The sequence below is a fragment of the Zingiber officinale genome, chromosome 3B, assembly GCF_018446385.1.
Source record: "Zingiber officinale cultivar Zhangliang chromosome 3B, Zo_v1.1, whole genome shotgun sequence".
Lineage (NCBI taxonomy): Eukaryota > Viridiplantae > Streptophyta > Magnoliopsida > Zingiberales > Zingiberaceae > Zingiber > Zingiber officinale.
The window spans coordinates 131142492-131163327 of NC_055991.1; the positions used below are offsets into that span (position 1 = coordinate 131142492).

Genomic DNA, 20836 nt, shown 5'->3' on the forward strand with positions numbered 1-20836 from the left:
TAAGGGAAATCAACTAATGACACATAAGTGCTATGTTGATATCATCAAATTATGTTGATGGTAAAAAAAATGAGAATTCAACTTGTAGGATGAAGTTAACAAGTTTTGGTGGAAAGTAGATCCAGCCCTGAGTTGGTCCGGGACCCAATTCGGGCTTATAACTGGGTCAACGTTCAAGGCTCAAAAACAGGTGGACCGCTGGTTAACCACCGGTTCTTCCCGCCGGTTCACCCCAATTTTATTTATTTATTGCCCGTTGGACTGGTGGTTCCTAGACGTTGGGAAGGGGGTTGGAGTATTTTTCAACTGTTAAGATTATTTGACCACTTTTTGATTAAAGACTATAATTTAGTGTCCGTTACTATCTAAACTCTATAAATAGAAAGTTCATTTCATCATTTTCACACGCATCTTCTCTACTTTTAATCTCAATTTTGCATTCTCTATACATTTTCATCTCCATTTTTATGCACTTTCGTTTTCAATTTTTAATTACAATGGAAGGAGGTCTTGGAGGTGCATCCACTACAACAAAACCCCTCATAGACATCGGTTTTCCACCGGTGTCTATTACATTTTCGACCGATGTCTATGAAGGCGATGTAAAAGGTCTGCCATTTTAGACATCGGGTTAAAACCGGAGTAGTATCACTTAACGACACCGGTGTTCGAATCGGTTATTAACCGGTGTAGTATCACTTAACGACACCGTTTCATCAACGGTGTAAAACCAATGTAATATTATATGCTAATAACACCAGTTTTGGCAGCGGTATACAACCGATGTAATATTAGTTAATAACACCGGTTTTACAGCGGTGGAAAACCGATGTAATATCAGTATTTTTTAACAGCATAAATTTGATTTCCGAAACAGTGAAAAACCGACAATAACAAAAAAAATACACAAATATTCACAAATTACACAAATATTCTTCTTCCAACAGTATCCATAAAATACACAAATATTCACAAATTACATAAATATTCTTCTTACAACAGTATCCATAAAATACACAAATATTCTTTTTACAACATCAAAAGGTAATAGATATTGTACACATCAAGGTAATATTCGCAATTTGCATTCCATGCAAATGCATGCATCATCCAAAGTTTTCAAAAATCAAATACCTTTCCTACTCAAATGTAATCTAGCATGCATTCAACCCACTCGAACCGCACTTCATCAATTTCAACTCTGGAGTACTTGATATTTGTAAACTGTAAAAACACATAAATAATATATTAGTAAATCAAGACCAAAAATCATAATTGAAAAAGCAGTAAGAGCACCAGGTAACAAGATGAGTAATTGGAATGCTTAAAAAGAGAAACGTTCATCAATTATCTCAACCACAAATAAATAGAAAGAAGAATCAATGATGTAAGATACTGATATAGTCCAACACCAGCACAAATTCGAAGAAGAAATTACCTATCTTTGTAAGCTGAAGCCAAATTTGCATTGGCTTTAGGCATAGTTGGTATGATATTCACAGCACGTATATAATCCTGAATTGCTTCAGTAACTCTACCAATCTCCTTCAATGTGTTCCCTCTATTGACAAGACCATCAGCAGCAGTCTGCGAAGAACTTCATTGTAATAGGCTATCACTTCTGCATAATTTCGCTGGTGTAATACAAGAGAACTATCAATTTCTAACTAGGGGCAAAGATAGCAAAGAAGAAGATAGACAAATTATATGACTTTCTTCCATTAAATGAGGCAATATGCAGTAACTCTCAAACTAGCGATGAAAAAGGCAGATATAGTACTCTACCTGTTGCTTGTATATAATAGCCAAGTTGTTGAAGGGCGCAGATATCCCTGTTGTAACTGCTAAAGTTGCCTTATAGAATGATGCAGCAACACTCATCATGTTGCTGCATGAAGAGAAGTTTCATTAAGAAACAAAAATAAACTATCCTCATAGTTGTCATCAAACATTTCTAAAGCTTACCAGTCCATGTATATGTTGACAATGCTTGTGGATGGTTAGGTTGTAAAGCAAGGCATGACTTGGGAAAAATTATTAAAATGAAGTTATTCAACAAGGAAAAAAAACTTAAGAGAATAAAAATATCCAAATTAAAAAGTCACCCTATAGAAGTTGATAGCCTCTTCCACATGTCCAGTGTCTTTGAGAGCATTCCCCTTTTAATGTGCAAGAAAGTCGATCATTAACTAACCTGGCTCACCATCAAGAAGGATACCACATTTTGACATATTAGACCATTATCAACTTACTAGATTATTGTAAGCTTCAATAAAGGTAGAATCACAGTTGATAGCTTGCTTGTAATGCAGAATTGCCATGTCAAGTTGACTTTGTTCATAATAGATGCCAGCAAGGTTTCCTGCGTCCAGATAACCCAATGCATAGTTGACATAATAAACTCTCTTCAGAGCATAGTTTGCAGCAAAATTATCCATAAAATCAAAAAGAGATTAACAGTCCAGTGGAAAAATAGGAGTTATTGAATCACGTAGCATATTCCAGTGAATGTATTCTGCAATAGCAATGTTATGAAGAACCTGAAATAAATAGAAAATGATTAAGAGTTCACACAAACAAGAACTACACATAGTAAATAAACTTCTCTTCTTTTGTATGCAAGTCAACAACAAATCATCATGTACTTTAAAAATGAGTAAGATGTTAGTTAAACTAGAAATATTTAGAGGAAAAAATAGACATGTTTAATATAGCAGCCAATTAATACATTTTGACATGGTGAAACAACATCAAACCCTTAGTTGCAACTATTAAGGAGACCTAAAGACAAATAGTGTAAAAGTCTTCACACAAAAAGTAGAAGTGTGGATACCAAATATGCAATTTCTTCTTTTATATCAAACCCAACAAAGAATCATTGGATCACTGTCATCTTTGGGAAGCAATGAGATTTCAATTAAAATAGAACAAATTTGAGGAATTTTACATTCTTGATTTGTATAATAACTGGTCAATTGATCTTCGTATGGAGAAGAACCAAATAAAATATGGTCAGTGTAAAATCCTTATGAGTTGAAGTCGAATTATATTTCAACTAAAATACAGATTAAATCAATGACAAATGATAATCAAAGTGAAGAAATAAACAAGTAGACAATAGGTTCCATTATCACAATAGTTCACAGAACCTAAACATTCTAAAAACACTAAATCTAAGAATTTATTTGTGGTAAAGAATCTAAACTTGTTGCGCATGAAATATAATGAATCTGGAATGCAAATGCTAAACACCCTAGGAGTTGAAGTCTTATGAATGGTCAGGTGCAAGAAAAGGTGAGGAGGGCCCCTTGAGGTTTAATCTTAACAACTTAGCATCTAATATTTGGACGCTAAAATTAATGCAGGTTGATGACTTTGACTCTGAAATCTACAATATCCACAGTTCACACATGATTACAGTACACTCTTCTTCATAGCAAACAACACAGAGTAGGAAACTACAAGTTCCGTTATGCAAAGTTGACCATAGAGAAAGTTAAAATCCTGTTACTCTTACTTGTTGGTCTCACCGTAGAATTACATCCGTCATGCATTTGCTGCAATTTCATAAAAGATATCCTTAGGTCATTAAGCCATGTGCAAGCTCTGTTCATCTTTTCACCATTTTTAAGCCCCAAAATCTTATATATTTTTCATCATAAAGGACTTTTCGTTTGCTCATAGCTTGGATATGTGGTAGCGCTAATCAGGCAATTTCTTAGATTTAGGTTCAAATGACGATCTATATGACTAAGGTAATCTTGCAATAACTTGAACAGAAATTTGAAATATTCTGTATTTTTTCAGGAGGGATAACTCTAAAAAAGATAATAGTCATTCCATATCAACTATGTGAGTTGAAGTGCTAACTAAGAGAAAAACCACAAAGGTACACAAACTTCCAAAAAAAAAATTGTAAAATGTCAATTCTGATTGACATAAAAAATCATTACCTAGGTCGAGGGCTACAACTTCTTGACCTTCCTCTTGTCTTTGGAACTGCTTCCATAATTTTTCCTTTATGTCTAGAAATTATTAAAAAAAAAGATACATACAACTTATTAGATTTCATGTTAAATAGAAAAGAAACATCACATTGCTTACTGTTTACATCCATAGAAGATGAGATACACGTCTACAAATTGACCAGATGCAGTCAAAAGGGTAGCATTACACTATGAATTGTTAAGAGATTAACTAAACTTGTAAAACTCTGCACAAAACTAACAATGTGTGAGGAAGAACCTCAAACAGTCACCCACTAACCTATTGCTAACAATGGGATAGTAGTTTAGAACATCAAAGGCTGCTTGAATTTATTAAATACTAAAAATTCTTTCAAGTATACTTTGCATTTATTGTGCAACTTGTGTTCCAAACAATCATATACGATTTTCGATGACCGCATTAATATCCCTTGTCTTTGTCTAAGTAACTAGATGCACATCAAAATCAGATATACAAGATCAGAAGTGTTGGAGTGACAGTACTCATGTCTTTAAGATATTAAAATTTGGACCACTTTTCAGTAAATTTGTTCAAGTATTGTAAAGGAGATATACAAAATAATTCTTAAATTCAAAACCTTCCAGTTATTTCTAATCTACTGAATTCAAGTCAGTGCAACAATAGCAAAAAATAATCACTTCAACAAAAAAATCACAAAAGAATACTAGCAGTTCCATAACTTACATACGCTCAGCATTTGGTCCATATTTTGCAAACTAAACCATAATATTCCGACCATCCACATTCCTCCCTACAATATCCAATAAAAATAATAATCAAATTATAGGTTACTTTCCAGAAGATCAAACATCGTCAGAAAATAATTATCAAAACCAAAAATAAAGTAAAAGAAACTTGGCATCAAGTTTATCAACAGCCTTCTGAGCCTCATCAGCATACTTATACCTCACAAAAGCAAACCCTCATGAATCTCCAGTCCTTTGAGTCGCCAAAAGACGAACAAACAATTTAGTAAACAATTGAAACTCAAAAATCGTATCAATAACAGCAATCTCTCACCTCTGGTCCCTTGGAATGAACACGTCAATGACTTTCCCGTACCGATCAAAGAGACACTACAAGAAAAAAGCTAATAGAAAACGCTTTTAAAGCGTTGTCTTTTTGCCTAAAAAAGCGTTGTTAAAGGCACTGTTGTAAAAAGTCTGCTCAACGACAACGCTTTTAAAACGTTGTCGTTTGTACCAAAGACAACGCTTTTGCAACGCTTTAAAAGTGTTGTCGTTTTATGCAAAGGCAACATTTTGCAACGCTTTTAAAGCGTTGTTTTTGGTAGAAAAAACAACGCTTTTGCAACGCTTTAAAAACGTAGTCATATTTTGCAAAGACAACACTATTACAACGCTTTAAAAGCGTTGTTTTTTTACAAAGACAACACTTTTTGCAACGCTTTAAAAGCGCTGTCGTTTTAAAGAAAAAAAATTTAAAAAAATTATTTAAAAATTATTATTTTATATTTATGAAACTATTATTTTTCTTTTACCATGTCTAGATTCAAATTTTACATATAATCAACTCAGTTAATGATTTCAAACTCATAAAAATAATAGAAATCTGACGCTGAAGTAATATTAATAATTAATTACATGAAAAGCTAGTAAATATCAAAATTTACACTAATTCTGTTTCAAAGTATATAGTGATATTCACATATAAAACAAAAGAGCACAAAAAATCTGTTTTGAACAGCTACAATCTGTTTAGCCAACAATCTGTTTACTGAATACCGAATACTGAAGTAGCCAACAATCTGTTTACTCAAAATAGTACAGTAGTTACCGAATCCATACACTTAGTGTACCGATCAATTACTGAATTCAGACGCTCCTTAGTGTACTGATCTCGACTGTCCTGTATCCACCTACAAAAGTAGTAATAATATGTTTCAAGTTCATATATGAGCATTACCGATGGCTCTCAAAAGAAACAAAACAATCATCATGACTTTCTACCTACCGAACACACGCAATATCTAAATGAAGATTTTCTGTAGCTATTTTGTGCAGTTAGTGTTTCCCATTTAATTATTCAAGTATAATATGGTTTCATGGAAATTCTATTCCATCAAAAGAATCCCCTCTAAGAGGTTCTGATTCTAATGAAAATCTTAATGAAGATTTTCAAATTCTTGATGTAAAATAGTTTTCAAATTGCACGCAGCTATCTGACTGCTTTATTAAACTAATCTCATGCAGCTTGTTCTTTGATCTACTAAGACGCCAAGCACATTGTAACGACCCAATTTTTCCTATTTCAAGTTCTAAAAGTCCATAAAAATATTTGGAAATACTTTTAAAATATTCTAGAAAATTTTAAAATATTTTTACGTAATTTGTGCAGGTCGTTTAGTATGTTTACAAAACTAAAGAAGTTTTGACAAAAAATTATTGAAGGTGAGACTCAAATCCATGACCTCTTGTCGAACACGACCTAATCAGGCGCAGCCAACCAACTGAGCTACGTGGATTTTGCTAAGCAAATAAGTAGAGATAGATATTTAAGGTATAGTTATAATGGAAAACCCTAGATTTCAAAGAAGGCTTAAGTTTTTTTCCCGAACCGAAATCCCGAAACCTCTCTTCCTCCCTCGCGTACGCGGCGGCTCTTCTCTCGGGCGGAAACGCAGCAGCAGCTAGGGCACGATTCCGGTGGCCGACGAGGGGATTCTCTGGAGGTTCTTCACCAGTACAAGGTTCTCTCGTCAAGGAGGGACCGTGAGCACAAGAGGAGACCGAGATTTCGAGCTCCACCCGGAACCCTAGCCGCCCCTCCCTCTCGGTTGTAAGTCCAAGCAATCAAGGGTAAGTACTACTCACCTGTGGTAGGAGTTGCTCCGATCTTTCGGTTTCGTTTCCTTATTTCCTGAGTTTCTTGAATCCGAAGCATGCTATTTGATTGGGGGTTTTTGATGTTGCTGCCATGTATTTCAAAGAAGAGAAATAGGGTTAGTTTGCTTGTTTAGCATGTGGTTGGTTGCTTTGAATTTTGTAGTTAGAAATTCGGAATTTGGAGTCTTCAGATTTCGGAATCTGCTAGAATTTACAGATTTTGGAATAAGAACAGCCTCTGAGGTTTACTATGTATTAGAATTGGTACAGCTCCGGTTCACTCCTTTAGATACGCAGTTTTAAATCCTTTGTGGCCAAGTAAACAGAAATGAACAGCTAGGAGTGTTTGTTGGATAAGTATAATTGCTTGGTTTCAGTTTGGTTTAAAGCATGCTAAAAGGTTTCCTTTACTCTATAATAACTTAAGCTGTGGATAAGTTTGTATAGGCCTTTTTGTGCTTTGCATTGGGCAAGAACAGCCCTATAATCAGCATTCCTGTTAGACCCTTCTTTTGTGCTAAGTAGTGGGCACGAACAACCTTAGATCCAGGAACATGGTGTTAGCTTTCTTGCTATTAATAAACATGATCAGTCTTGTTTAGTAACATTGGAAATTTAGTTTTCTTGCTATTAGAATATCATGTGCAGAATTTTAGTGTAGTTGGATCTCTTTGTATGCAGAATTTTTCATTGTAGCTTAGTTCATCTTTGCTAATTCCATGTACATGATTAGTTTTAAGTTTAGTATCTTAGCCTTGGATTTCCATGTTTCTGAACATGAATAACCTTTGTTATTTAAGCATGCAGTTAGTATTTTCCTTGCTACTTAAAAAGGCAAGAACAATCCTTTAATTAGTTAGAATGGTTTAGTATTTTCCTTGCAACTCAAAGGGCAAGAACAACCCTTATTTAGTTAGAAGGGCAGCCTTTATTTAAAGTATGCAGTATTAGAATAGCATGAGCCGTATTAGTTTTTAATTCTGTTTCATTCGCAAATTTTTAATGATTCACGTGTGCAGATTTTTGTTATTCACATGTGCAGATTTTTAGTATTCATATGAACAGATTTTAGCATATAGTAGCATGCTGATTTTTGTTTCCCTTTGCTTTAAGATGTGCATGAACAGATTATAACATATAGTAGTATGCTGATTTTTGTTTCCCTTTGCTTTAAGATATGCATGAACAGATTTTAGCATATACATGTATGCATATAGCATTTAGTTTGGACTTTCCTTGCTATAATGAGCAGCTATAAGTAAGAACAAGACCAAGGTCTAGTTAAAAAGAGATAACAAGTAAATTAAAGTAAGAGGCTAGTACCCGACTTCCGAGGTTGTCGTTAGGGATGTAAATGAACCAAACGGTTCACGAGCTATTCGGAGCTCGATTCGGTAAAAAGCTCGTTCGAGTTCGTTCGTTTATCTTATCGAGCCGAGCTCGAGCTCGATTTCGAGCTCGACAGTTTTATCGAGCCGAGCTCGAGCTTAAGGATATTCAGCTCGTGAGCTCGCGAACATGTTCGTTTATAGGCTCGCGAGCCAAAAAAAACGAACCTTAAATCGAGCCTTAAAATGAGCTCTAAAACGAGCCAAAAAAATGAGCTCTAAAACGAGCCTTAAAATGAGTCAAAAAACGAGCTCTAAAACGAGCCAAAAACGAGCTCTAAACGAGCCCGAAAATGAGTCCGAGCTCGCTTAACGAGTTAGGCTCGTTAACTTTGATAATCGAGCTAATAACGAGCCGAGCTCGAACTGTTCGCGAGCCTGATAATTCTAAAACGAGCCGAGCTCGAGCCTTGTGATAAAAGCTCGAGCCCGAATATAACTTAAACGAGCCGAGCTCGAGCCTGATACTGTTCGACTCGATTCGGCTCGTTTACATCCCTAGTTGTCGTTAAACAAATCCAGGTGACCGTTTCCGAGGTCTCGGCCCTTGTAAGACCGAGGTCTTTCCCTGTGGGACTACAGCGGTCTCTATTAGGGAGCGCACATAAGATGGTACTAAGCCTGGGCCCAAAGAAAAAGAAGAAGAAAGACAAGTAAAAGTAAAAGAAATTAAAAGATTAATTTCAAGTATAAAGCTATAAGTAAATGAAACAAGTATCACCTATGTTTAGAATCAACAGAAATTTAGTTTCTTTATTTCTAAGCATACAGCATTTGTTTCATTACTTTCTTATCAGTTTAGTGAGCATATTTAGTATTATTTCCGGTATTCAGCTTTATTCTTGTATATCATGAGTATGCAATTTATTTGAGTACTTTGCTATTAGATGAGCATGAGTAGATTTCTTTTAGCATTTCAGTTTCAGTATCGTTTGTATTTTTATGCACTTCGAGTTTTTGTGAGATAGTATAGTACTTATTAAGCGTTTCGCTTATAGATCTATTTTTCCTCCTACTGCAGATAAAGGAAAAGCTAAAATATGAAAGGAAGGCGACAAGGTGGTGGTGATGAAGGTGTGTGATGACTAGACTATAGAGAGATCCAGAGTTTGCTGGCAAATTGTCAAGACTCTTCTGTTTAGAGTTATTTTAGTTTCTTTAAATATTATTATGAGTTAAGATTGTAATTAAGTTTATTCCGCACTTGTAGTTGGGTCCTATTGTTGGAGTGATATAGTTGTTTGCTATTGCTAGAGTAGTTTCCTTCTTCTTATTGTGTTATTATACTGTGTGGTTGTGAAAAAAGTATGTTTCAGCCGCCTGTGGTTGTGTATATAGTGTCTGTATGGTTGATTTGGTCACCGGTACAGGGGAGGCTTTGTCGAAATTTTTCGGTAGGACTTCCTCTGGGGCCGTGATAAATCTAAGTGTTGCTAATATTAGCATAAGTGACACTAGAAAGTAGAGTAATAGTTAGGTAACGGTCGCCCTTAGAGAGTAGTAGTAAGAAGGGTGGGTTGTTACACACATGCTCTCCCATGTTTACTTCCTCCCCTATAGTGAGATACACTTTGCATTTTGCATAGGAGACCACTACCAAAGGGCTTTCATTACTCAAATCACAATTGCAATGGTGGTATTCATCCAGATTCTGCAGCTCTTAGCAGGTATTCATCATGTGAATGTCGTGCGGTTAGTTGGATATTGCTAAGACGGATCAAAGAGAGCTTTGATTTATGAGTATATGCCTAATGGCTCACTTGACAAGTACATTTTTGCTCCCAATGGAACTAATGGTCACTTTTTCACCTCAGAAAAACTCATTCAAATAGCAATTGGTATTGCACGGGGCATCGATTACTTACATCAAGGATGTGATATGCAGATTCTACACTTTGACATCAAGCCTCATAATATACTTATCCAAACACACGCAATATGCACTCAGCCAAACACACGCAATATCTTAATGAAGATTTTCTGTAGCTAATTTGTGCAGTTAGTGCTAAAATGAAGATTACTGATGGCTCTTCCTAATGTTTCTGTTAGTCTAAATGCCCATAGAACCATCGAAGAAAATATGCAAAGCAACATTAGGAAACAATAGACACATAAAGTACATAGAAAGAGTGCTAAAATAAACATGTAGATTGTTAAAAAGATAAAACAAAAATGCTACTATTCAGAATAAACTAATAAATGATACAATAAGAGAAACTATGTTCAGTAGAATAGCAGTACTAATAGATAACAAACACATTTTGTGATTAGACAAGTTGAAATATCAGAGTTGAAGGGGTGAGGGATAGCACGAGATAAAAGAAACTCCAGTTAATAGCCAACTCCGATCATAAACTGCCAAAAAAAGATATCTTTTCTCAAAAAATTAATCTCACAAAGCAATTCATGTTAACAGCCGAATTAGCAGATTATTAGTTAAGATACCTCAATGGCATATTATTAGTTAAGAAATAAGGTTAACAACGAAACAAAAAAATAATGTAAAAACACTCAAACCTCAATGGCAGATTATTAGTAGCAGCTCATAATTAAAACAAAATTGCAGCAGCTCATCGAACAAGGAAAACGAAGAACAAATATATCAAATAGAACAAGGAAAAAGAGGGATAGCACAAATAGCAGCAGCTCATAATTAAAACAAAAATGCTACTATTCAGAATAAACTAATAAATGATATAATAAGAGAAACTATGTTCAGTAGAATAGCAGTACTAATAGATAACAAACACATTTTGTGATTAGACAAGTTGAAATATCAGAGTTGAAGGGGTGAGGGATAGCACGAGATAAAAGAAACTCCAGTTAACAACCAACTCCGATCATAAATATGAAGGGGTGAGGGAACGCACCTACTCATAAATATGATCTTGTATACATTCTGCCAACTCCGATCGCACCTCATCAATTTCTTCTCGAGAATACTCTGCTTGTGTGAACTGTGAACATTAATGAGGAAAAAAAATCAACATTGACTTTGCATATTTTAAATAGTTTATTTCAAATAATTTGAAACATAAGCAAGTAAACATTACTATAGATCGTAGTGAATCTCTTTCGATAATTTCAACTTCTTCAACAATTTGTCTCATAAATCGCATCACATAGTAACCACATTGTTTGACATCTTGTTGTCGAGGAGCCTATGGAAATTAGAGACATATTATTAATGATAAACATACACATTAAAATATATGTTATATGTAATTACACATACCTTTACTATTACCCACATAGCCTTTTTTCTACCTTTCCTTCCCTTGTTTGAATTAAACAATCTTAAGGCCCTTCATACGTTAATGATTTTTTTTTATATGAGTTTTGTATTAACATAAATGCTTAATAAAAAAGGAATATGAACTCACATTTCCACTATATATTTCCAATCCTCATCATGAATGCGGTGCCTTAGAGAATCCAACAAATAAATAACTTCATTATAAGGGTCAATAACAGTGAGAATCCAATGGAAACTATGCAACAAACACATAATTAGTGCATATAATTCAATAAATTATCAAAAGACAACAATTGAAAGTGATGTTTTAATTCTTACTTACCCGATATTACATGGCACCAATACAAGTTGATCTACAGATGCACCACTTAGCCTGCCTGCCAAATGACTTGCCCTTTGGTTTAGCCTTTCAAACTTACCCTTTTTTTGTCATGTGCACTGGTTGCCATATATGGGATTTTATGTGGATTCATAAATCTGAATTTCTCTTTCTTGTTATTTTCAGCAGTTTTTTATAAAGATACCTGCCATTGCAAACATTATAAAACGAAGAGGTAGATTGAAAAATGAAAGTTATTCACAAAATGGATGATTATCATAGATTACAGTAAACCTGTTAAAATTATATTTAAATTGCTAAATCTAAACACTTACCATATGTAGTCAACTACACAATTGCCTGAAAGGGGCTCCAAATGATACAAAGGAATGATGTCCTCAAGGTGTAGAACAAGTTCATAATCATCATCAAACACGTCATAATCAAAACTCACTGATATATATCTGCCATCATCTAAAGCACGCTTACTATAACAATATAACATATGTAATGCTCTTGGGGCACTTGTTGACAAAGTATGTTTCTTTTTTGGTTGTTCAAGCTTCTTCCTTCGAGGCTTCTAATAATTTCAAATCATGACAGTTAGATAGGATGATTAATAAAACAAGTGACAATTTAATTTGAAATAAAATCTAACAAATACCTCATCTTGGTTCACTATCAAGTGTTTTGGCCAAGCCACATGGGTTCCTACTGTTGGTGCAACCTTAGGTCAAGGTTGACCTGGTTGACCCGACTCGAGTTGACCTGACTCGAGTTGTATTTTGATGTTTGACAAGAACAAAAGAGTTGTATCTTGATGGGAGATTGTGGGTGCAACCTTTGGTCAAAGTTGACCTGACTCAGAAAAGTCCAAGCAGGGGGTTTGGCACGGGAAAAGTCCAAGCGGGGAGCTTGGCACGGGAGAAAGTCCAAGTATGGAGACTTGGCACGGAGAAGTCCAAGTATGGGAACTTGGCAAGTGGAAGTCAGAGAGGGCTCGGTAGCTCGTTCTTCGAACTGTGGTCAGAGAGGGCTCGGTAGCTCGTTCTCTGGACTGGAAGTGGGAAAGTCCTGGTGAGTGAAGCCAGGCAGTTGTGAAAACCCTAGTGAGTGAAGCTAGGTGAAAGTCCTGGTGAGTGAAGTCAGACAGTGGGAAAGTCCTGGTGAGTGAAGCCAGGCAATTGTGAAAACCCTAGTGAGTGAAGCTAGGTGAAAGTCCTGGTGAGTGAAGCCAGGCAGTGGGAAAGTCCTGGTAAGTGAAGCCAGGCAGTTGGAAAGTCCTGGTGAGTGAAGCCGGGCAGATTGGAAATCCTGGTGAGTGAAGCCAGGTGAAAACCCTAGTGAGTGAAGCTAGGTGAAAGTCCTGGTGAGTAAAGCCGGGCAAGGGAAAATCCAGATGGATCAAGGGTGATCGGACATCCGGTGTTGAGAAGGTCAAGTAAGTCAAGGGAGTGATCGGATACTTGACACGAAGAGAAAAGTCCAAGTGGGTCAAAGGGATTGACCGGACACTTGGTGGGGAGTCTTAGCAGGTCAAGAGAGTGACCGGATGCTAAGCATGATGTACCAACAGGTCAAGGTTGACCGGATGTTGGTTTGGAAGGCTTGGGACTTGGTTTGGGCGAAAACCAAGCTCTGGATCGATCACTGGATCGATCCAGTGATACACTGGGTATCTGGATCGGTTTGGTGACCGATCAGTAACCACACAGTGAGCTTCTATGTGTTATCTGATCGGACTGGAGATCGATCAGTGATCGATCAGTAGCATACAGTGAAGTTCCTGATCGGTCTGCAGACCGATCAGGAAATGATCAGAAGGAGACGATCAGAAGGAGGGAAAGGCCCTGATCGGTCATGGGACCGATCAGGGAAGGACCTGATCGGTCACCATGACCGATCAAGACCCTTGTGGACCGATCAGGATGAAGCCTGATCGGTCCACATCCTAGCCGTTGCGTAGCAACGGCTAGTTTCTGTTGTGTCTTCTTCGCAGGTTATAAAAGGGGTTGAGTAGCTACTGTTCTCCTCCCTTCTTCTTCCTTCTCGAGCTGCTGTTCTTCTTCACTGCTGTGATCTGAGCTTTGCTGAGCTCGCTTCTACTTGAAGCTTCGTGTGAGCTTCATCGGCTGGGTTCCTGCTGTTGTAGGCGTCGTTTGAAGCTGCTGTTTCATCCAGTCGACAAAAAGGCAAGCTAGGGTTATTACATTTTTGTATTGTACTTAGTTTCTTGCTGTATTCTTGTACTCCTGTTTATCTTGCTGTTGCAAGACATTGTGGCGAGGTTTCTCCACCCAGAAGGAGTGATTATTAGCCGGGTTTCCGGGGACTCATCCACCGACGGATTGATAGGCTTCGTCCACCTTACGGACACGCTGAGGAGTAGGAGTTTCATCTCCGAACCTCGTTACATCCATCGAGTTTGAGGTTTGTCTTTTTCCTTTACGTTTCTATTTAGTTATTTCCGCTGCGCTAACCCTAATCGTAGGAAGAAACGAAGAATTTGGGGCGTCTATTCACACCCCCCCTCTCTAACCGCGATCATCGATCCTAACACCTACAGCATCACCAATTACTTCAAATTCACTTGGAATTGGATATGGCAAAGGTGTTGATTTTTCTACTGCTTCATCAATGGAGACTCGCATGCAATTATTTGGAAATGGAACACCATGGAGCATTTTATCAGATTTATTGCCACAAACAATTGTACCATGTGCAACAATATTTGTGCTAGATTCCAATGTCAATGCAACTGGTTTTCCCTAAAATGTAAAAGTTGCAGGTCACAAATAGCAGCAGGTCACAAATAGCAGCAGCTCATAATTAATGCAACTAGTGTTATACCTGCAAAACATCAGCTTGACACAAAATTTGTAGGTCATCATCATCGTTCTTCATGTCATCTTCAATCATGGGTTGCAACTTTACTGAGAAAATGCCTTTGTCATCAATCGAATTATCGCACATGGTACCCTTTTTATACACCATTACTTCAAGGTTTTGTATACGTGCATCTTGCTCTAAAATTTTCTTCCTCGCCTCCATCAGCTCCCTTTTATGCTCAGTGATTACATCAGCATGCTTCCATCTTCAACTAGAATTGAAATATATTGTTGGAGTGATATGAAGTAACATACCGATGAAACTTTCACAGACGTTCTTTTCAATATGCATCACATCAAGAACATGTCGAATGTGTAGATGTTTCCAATACTGAAGTTCAAAGAATATTGATTTCTTTTTCCAGCATGATTTTACATCATCCTTCTTCGACTGAATATTCCCACTGATTTTTCCCCAATGACAATTAATTCTTTCAACTCTTTCAAAAACTTCATCGCCACTCAATGATTTTGGTGCAGAGGTAAACTCTTGGTTTCCATTAAATGCCTTCCTTTGCCTTCGATAAGGATGAGTTGCAGGTAGAAACCTTCTATGGCCTGTATATGACATTTTCCTACTATGCTTCAACCTTTGTGAATAGGTTTCTTCACCACAAATAGGGCATGCATGATATCCTTTTACCATACATCCTGACATGTTCCCATATGCAGGGAAGTCATTAATAGTCCATAGTAAGACAGCTCTAAGCGAGAAAGTTTCTTGTCGATATGCATCATATGTTTCAACGCATATATCCCATAAGCATTTTAAGTCATCAATTAGAGGTGCTAAGTAAACATCAATATCATTTCCCGGTTGTTTGGGACCAGATATCAACAATGTGAGCATCATAAATTTTCTCTTCATACACAACCATGGAGGAAAATTATAAGTGATCATTAAAACTGGCCAACAACTATATGCAGAACTCATCGAATCATGGGGATTCATCCCGGCTGCTGATATGGCCAATCTAAGATTTCTTACCTCAGTAGCAAAATCTGGCACTTGTGATCAACTATTTTCCAAGATGGTGCATCAGCTGGATGACGTAAGTATCCATCACGAAGTCTTTTATCAGCATGCCAAGTCAACTTCTTGGATATCTTCTTATTTCGAAACATTCTTTGAAATCTTGGAATAGGGGGGAAGTACCATAGAACCTTTGCAGGAACTCCTTCCTTTATCGTATTTGTTTGGCCCAACTTCCACCTTGACATCCCGCAAGTAGGGCAATTGATAAAATCCTCATACTCCTTCCGATATAAGATACAATCATTAGGGCAAGCATGAATTTTCACATAATCCATCCCTAATGCACATAAGCTTTTCTTTGCATCATAAGAAGATAAAGGCAATTCATTGTCATCTAGAAGGATTTCTCCTAACAAACTAAGTAAGTCAGTGAAACTTTTATCACTCCAACTATATTTGGCCTTCAAGTTGAATAATTTCACAACTGCAGATAACATTGTAAATTTAGTGCATCCAGGATATAAAGGTTTCTCGGCATCTTCAAGTAGCTTATTGAATTGGGTTGGATTCTCGGCATAACTATCAAATGCAGCATCTACCATATCTATTGGGTCCTCAGCAACATATTTTTGTTCATCTGGCCCTACTTGATCACTATCATTCTTTGAGTTCCCTATCGTAGCTCTTTCACCGTGCCATATCCATGTATGATATGTTAAATCTATACCATTACAATACATATGTGCTCTGATAGTTTGTACATTTCTCTTCTTTAAATTACCACATTTTGCACATGGGCAAGGTATTGCGTTACGATCATTAGCATTTGTCATTGCAAATTGTAAGAAAGACTCTACTCCAAACTCATATTCATGTGATAGTCTATCCTTTGACATCCATTCTTTGTCCATTCTTGTAACAACTAAATAACCAACAATGAGCTAACACCTTCAAAATAGTTGTAAATAATATACAAAATATTAACACAAACACAAGTTTTAAAACAACAGATAACAAAGGAAAGGTAGATAACTAAAAACAAAAATAAAAATAACAACAGATATTAATTACAAATATTTTAGAATATCACCAACAAAAGAAAATAGCAAACAACAGCAGATATTTATGAATTATGTTTTCTAGGCATAAGTTTGCTAATGCAGTAGAGATATTTATATCTCCCAACAGAAGTAGGTGGTTAATATTTTGTAAACATAAGGGAAAATTGAGTTTTTCACTTGTCATGAAAATCTAAACAGCTAGAGAATGAAGTTTGACTTCTTGGATGCAATTATTATATGATTAGCATGGGTTAGAAGATGGATTTAATCCAAATATAGTACACAACAGAAAATCATGGAACATGAAACTGGAAGGCCTATAGCATTGACAACAATAAAGAAGCCCAAAAGTTTGATAATGGGAAGCAGTGAGAGGATGGGCTCACAAGTTTGTTGTTCCTGAGTATCTAGTAATTTAAGTTCAAAATGTTAGGATCCTTCGTACGGCTAGAGAGGGGGGTGTGAATAGCCGACCCCAAATCGCTCGCGTTTCTTCCTACACTTCCTTAGCGCAGCGGAAAAATAAACTAGAAACGAAAGGAAGAATATCAAACCTTAACACAGCGATGTACGAGGTTCGGAGATGATACTCCTACTCCTCGGCGTGTCCGTAAGGTGGACGAGCCCTGTCAATCTGTCGGTGGATGAATCCCCTGAAACCCGGCTAAAATATACTCCTTCTGGGTGGAGAAACCTCGCCACAAAATCTTGCAACAGCAAGCAAAGAGTACACGAGATACAACAAGAAATACAAGACAATATGAATACAACAACACTAGCTTGCCTTCTCGTTGTCGACTGAAGTCCCAGATGAAGCAACAACTTCACGGACGGATGAAGCAGCAGCTTCTCGGATCCAATCGTGGAATGAAGCTCACGCGAAGCTTGCGAAGAAGAGCTCAACAAAGCTCAAGCACGACAGCTGTCGCAGAGAAGTAGTGGAAGAAGAAGAAGTGCAGCGAAGAAACTAGCCGTTGCGTCGCAACGGCTAGAACCCTGATCGGTCTGTGGACCGATCAGGCCCTGCGCTGATCGGTCCCCAGACCGATCAGTCAGTGCACAGAACCTTCTGTGCGTACTCTGATCGGTCTGTGGACCGATCAGGCCACAGCTGGATCGGTCCACAGACCGATCCCAACTCTTGGCTCCCTTCCGCGACATCGTCTCCTGATCGGTCGCCACGACCGATCAGGGAAGATCCTGATCGGTCCACAGACCGATCAGGCGTCTTTCTCGCGGCTACTGATCACCTTCTGATCGGTCTGCAGACCGATCAGATAACTAGTGACTTGGTTTTTGCCCAAACCAAGTCCCAAGCCTTCCAAACCAACATTCGGTCAACCTCGACCTGTTGGTACTTCATTCCTAGCATCTGGTCACTCCCTTGACCTGCTAGAATTCCCACCAAGTGTCCGGTCAATCCCTTTGACCCACTTGGACTTTCCTCTTCGTGCCAAGTATCCGGTCACTCCTATGACCTACTTGGACTTCCCATCACCAGATGTCCGATCACCCTTGATCCATCTGGATTTTCCCTTGCCCGGCTTCACTCACCGGGACTTTCCATACCGCCTAACATCCCAGTTAGGACTTTCACCTAGCTTCACTCACGAGGATTTTCACACCGCCTAACATCCCAGTTAGGACTTTCTCACTGCCTGGCTTCACTCACCAGGACTTTCCACACTGCCTAACATCCCAGTTAGGACTTTCCCACTGCCTGGCTTCACTCACCAGGACTTTCCACACTGCCTAACATCCCAGTTAGGACTTTCCCTCGTGCCAAGCTCCCTGCTTGGACTTCTCCGTGCCAAGTCTCCATACTTGGACTTTTCCAGTGCCAAGTCTCCATACTTGGACTTTTCCCGTGCCAAGTCTCCATACTTTGACTTTTCCCGTGCCAAGTCTCCATACTTGGACTTTTCCAGTGCCAAGTCTCCATGCTTGGACTTTTCGTGTGCCAAGCTCCCTGCTTGGACTTTTCCCGAATCAGGTCAACCAGGTCAACCTTGACCTAAGGTTGCACCTACAATCTCCCAAACACCTATTCTTGTCAAAAATCAAGAATAGAACTCTCTCACGAGTGTCAAACATCAACATGCAACTCAACTAGGTCAACCTCGACCTAAGGTTGCACCGACAATCTTCCTAAGTCAAACATCAAAATACAACTCGAGTCAAGTCACCTCGAGTCGGGTCAACCAGGTCAACCTTGACCTAAGGTTGCACCAACACAAAAGTCATAAACATATATTAGCCAAATATCCTGACCACAAAATTTAGTAGTAACTTTTAATATGGGCGATCTCTCCAACTTATTAACCAAGGATTACTCCTACATTTGTCAATGGAACTAGAAGGTGTACTTGCATATCCTGATGTGCACTTGGCATGCAATCATCTCAATATATTCTATCCAATTAATGCTAACCCGTCCATGAATTCACTATACTATGCACACTACATCACTTCTTACAAGAAAAGGAAATCATCATATCAAAACAACTAAGCACTTATTTGGAGTGTTCCTTTCACCCAACTAATCATCAGTTATCACCGCTCTCCATGTGCATAGATATGGAACCAAAGAGAAGTCGTTTCACCTTGTGAAAATAAGGTAAAATTTCAATCCATTTAATTGTTGGGATAGTGTAATGCTCAGGTCACGAAAAAATTCCATGCATAACATCTGATACTCTCATATAAACTTCTAGAGCCTCTGTTTATGACCAGTAAGAGACATCACATGGTTCATATCTTGTTAGTTCAAACAAAAATATCATTTGCTAGATACAATTTTTTTTATGAAACATAACAAGAAATCAGCAGAACGAAATAATGAACAACCCAAACAAACTGCAGTTTCATGCTTACAGGTGCATAAGTATTACGCGGATACCACACTTGCACATGAAAATTGTCATGGATACAGAGAAAACTAAAACCCAGAACTATGACCTAAATCCCAAATAAAATAATAAAATCACGAAAACTGGAAGCCTCCTCCAAATAAAATTTCGTGATGTGGCAATCCCTCGGACACAAGAAACCCAAAATCCAGCCAAAAAAGCTCGAAAAAGTGTTCCCTTTGACGAGGAACAGCGCGAAGGGGAGTGGAGAAAAGCGAAGACGCGAGGAATTGGGCATAAAGCAAACTATACCGTTGCACAAGCCTATGCTGGATTCCTCGGTGTTGATGCTGTAGAGGATGCCCTCGTATCTGATCTCGCTCTTGGAGGTCAAGCTTATGAGGCTCCCGATGTAGGAGTCCACCGAAGCCCCGGATCTGGAGGCTGGAGAGGAGTTTGTCGGAGAGGAGTTGGATGGAGAAGGCCGCGCGAGATGAGGAGTACTTGGGAGAAGGGTTCAGGACTTAAAAATGATCGGAAGATAGAAGTTGGGAGAAGGGTTTGGGTTTTCTACTCCTTACCTAGATCCAACGATTTGTATTAATCAAGATTTAGATCCAACGGTTTGTATTAATCAAGATTTAGATAAGATTTTAAACATAGACAACACTTTTTATAAAACGTTGTTGTAGACACTAAAAATCAGTCTAATAGACAATGCTTTTTACAAAGCATTGTCTTTGACTCGTAAAAATCACTAATCGACAACGATTTTTAGAAAAGCGTTGTCTATTACTAAGAAAATAATGAAATAGACAACGATTTTCACTAAAAGCGTTGTTAAAACAAAATAGACAACGCTTTTTATAAAAAGCGTTGTCGTTTAAGTGTTGTAGAATCCCAATTTTCTTGTAGTGAGAGGAAAGAGATCATCGGCAGTGGTACCTAGCAATTTGAACAGAACGCGAGTCAAAAACTGGATTCCCATCAAAACCAGCAAGAGAGTCCGGGGAGAAAGGGAAAACACTCACGGAAGCTGATGTTGAGAACGAGGAGGGAGTAGGTGTCCTTGATGTCCGGCGGCCCTGATCTCCCGAAGTGCGACATGGGTGGCGACGAGACTACTCAGATTTTTAGGGTTTCAACTTTCAGGGAGAAGACTGGCGAACGATGCGGATGGGACCATCTGGCAACGTCGATCTGAAGAATTAGAAGGTGAGGAAAGGGGTCGGCGAGGGTGATCGA

At 38.0% G+C, this 20836-nt stretch overlaps 1 long non-coding RNA gene and 1 pseudogene across 1 annotated transcript; both read right to left on the bottom strand.

The window, feature by feature from the left end:
- Positions 1-3799: 3799 nt before the first annotated feature.
- Positions 3800-20698, bottom strand: LOC121968631 (annotated as a pseudogene).
- Positions 5851-11405, bottom strand: LOC121968633. The gene is made up of 3 exons (XR_006108245.1): positions 11296-11405; positions 11113-11199; positions 5851-5887 (listed from the first exon to the last, which is right to left on the bottom strand). It is a non-coding gene; the product is annotated as an uncharacterized LOC121968633 (long non-coding RNA).
- Positions 20699-20836: the final 138 nt, after the last annotated feature.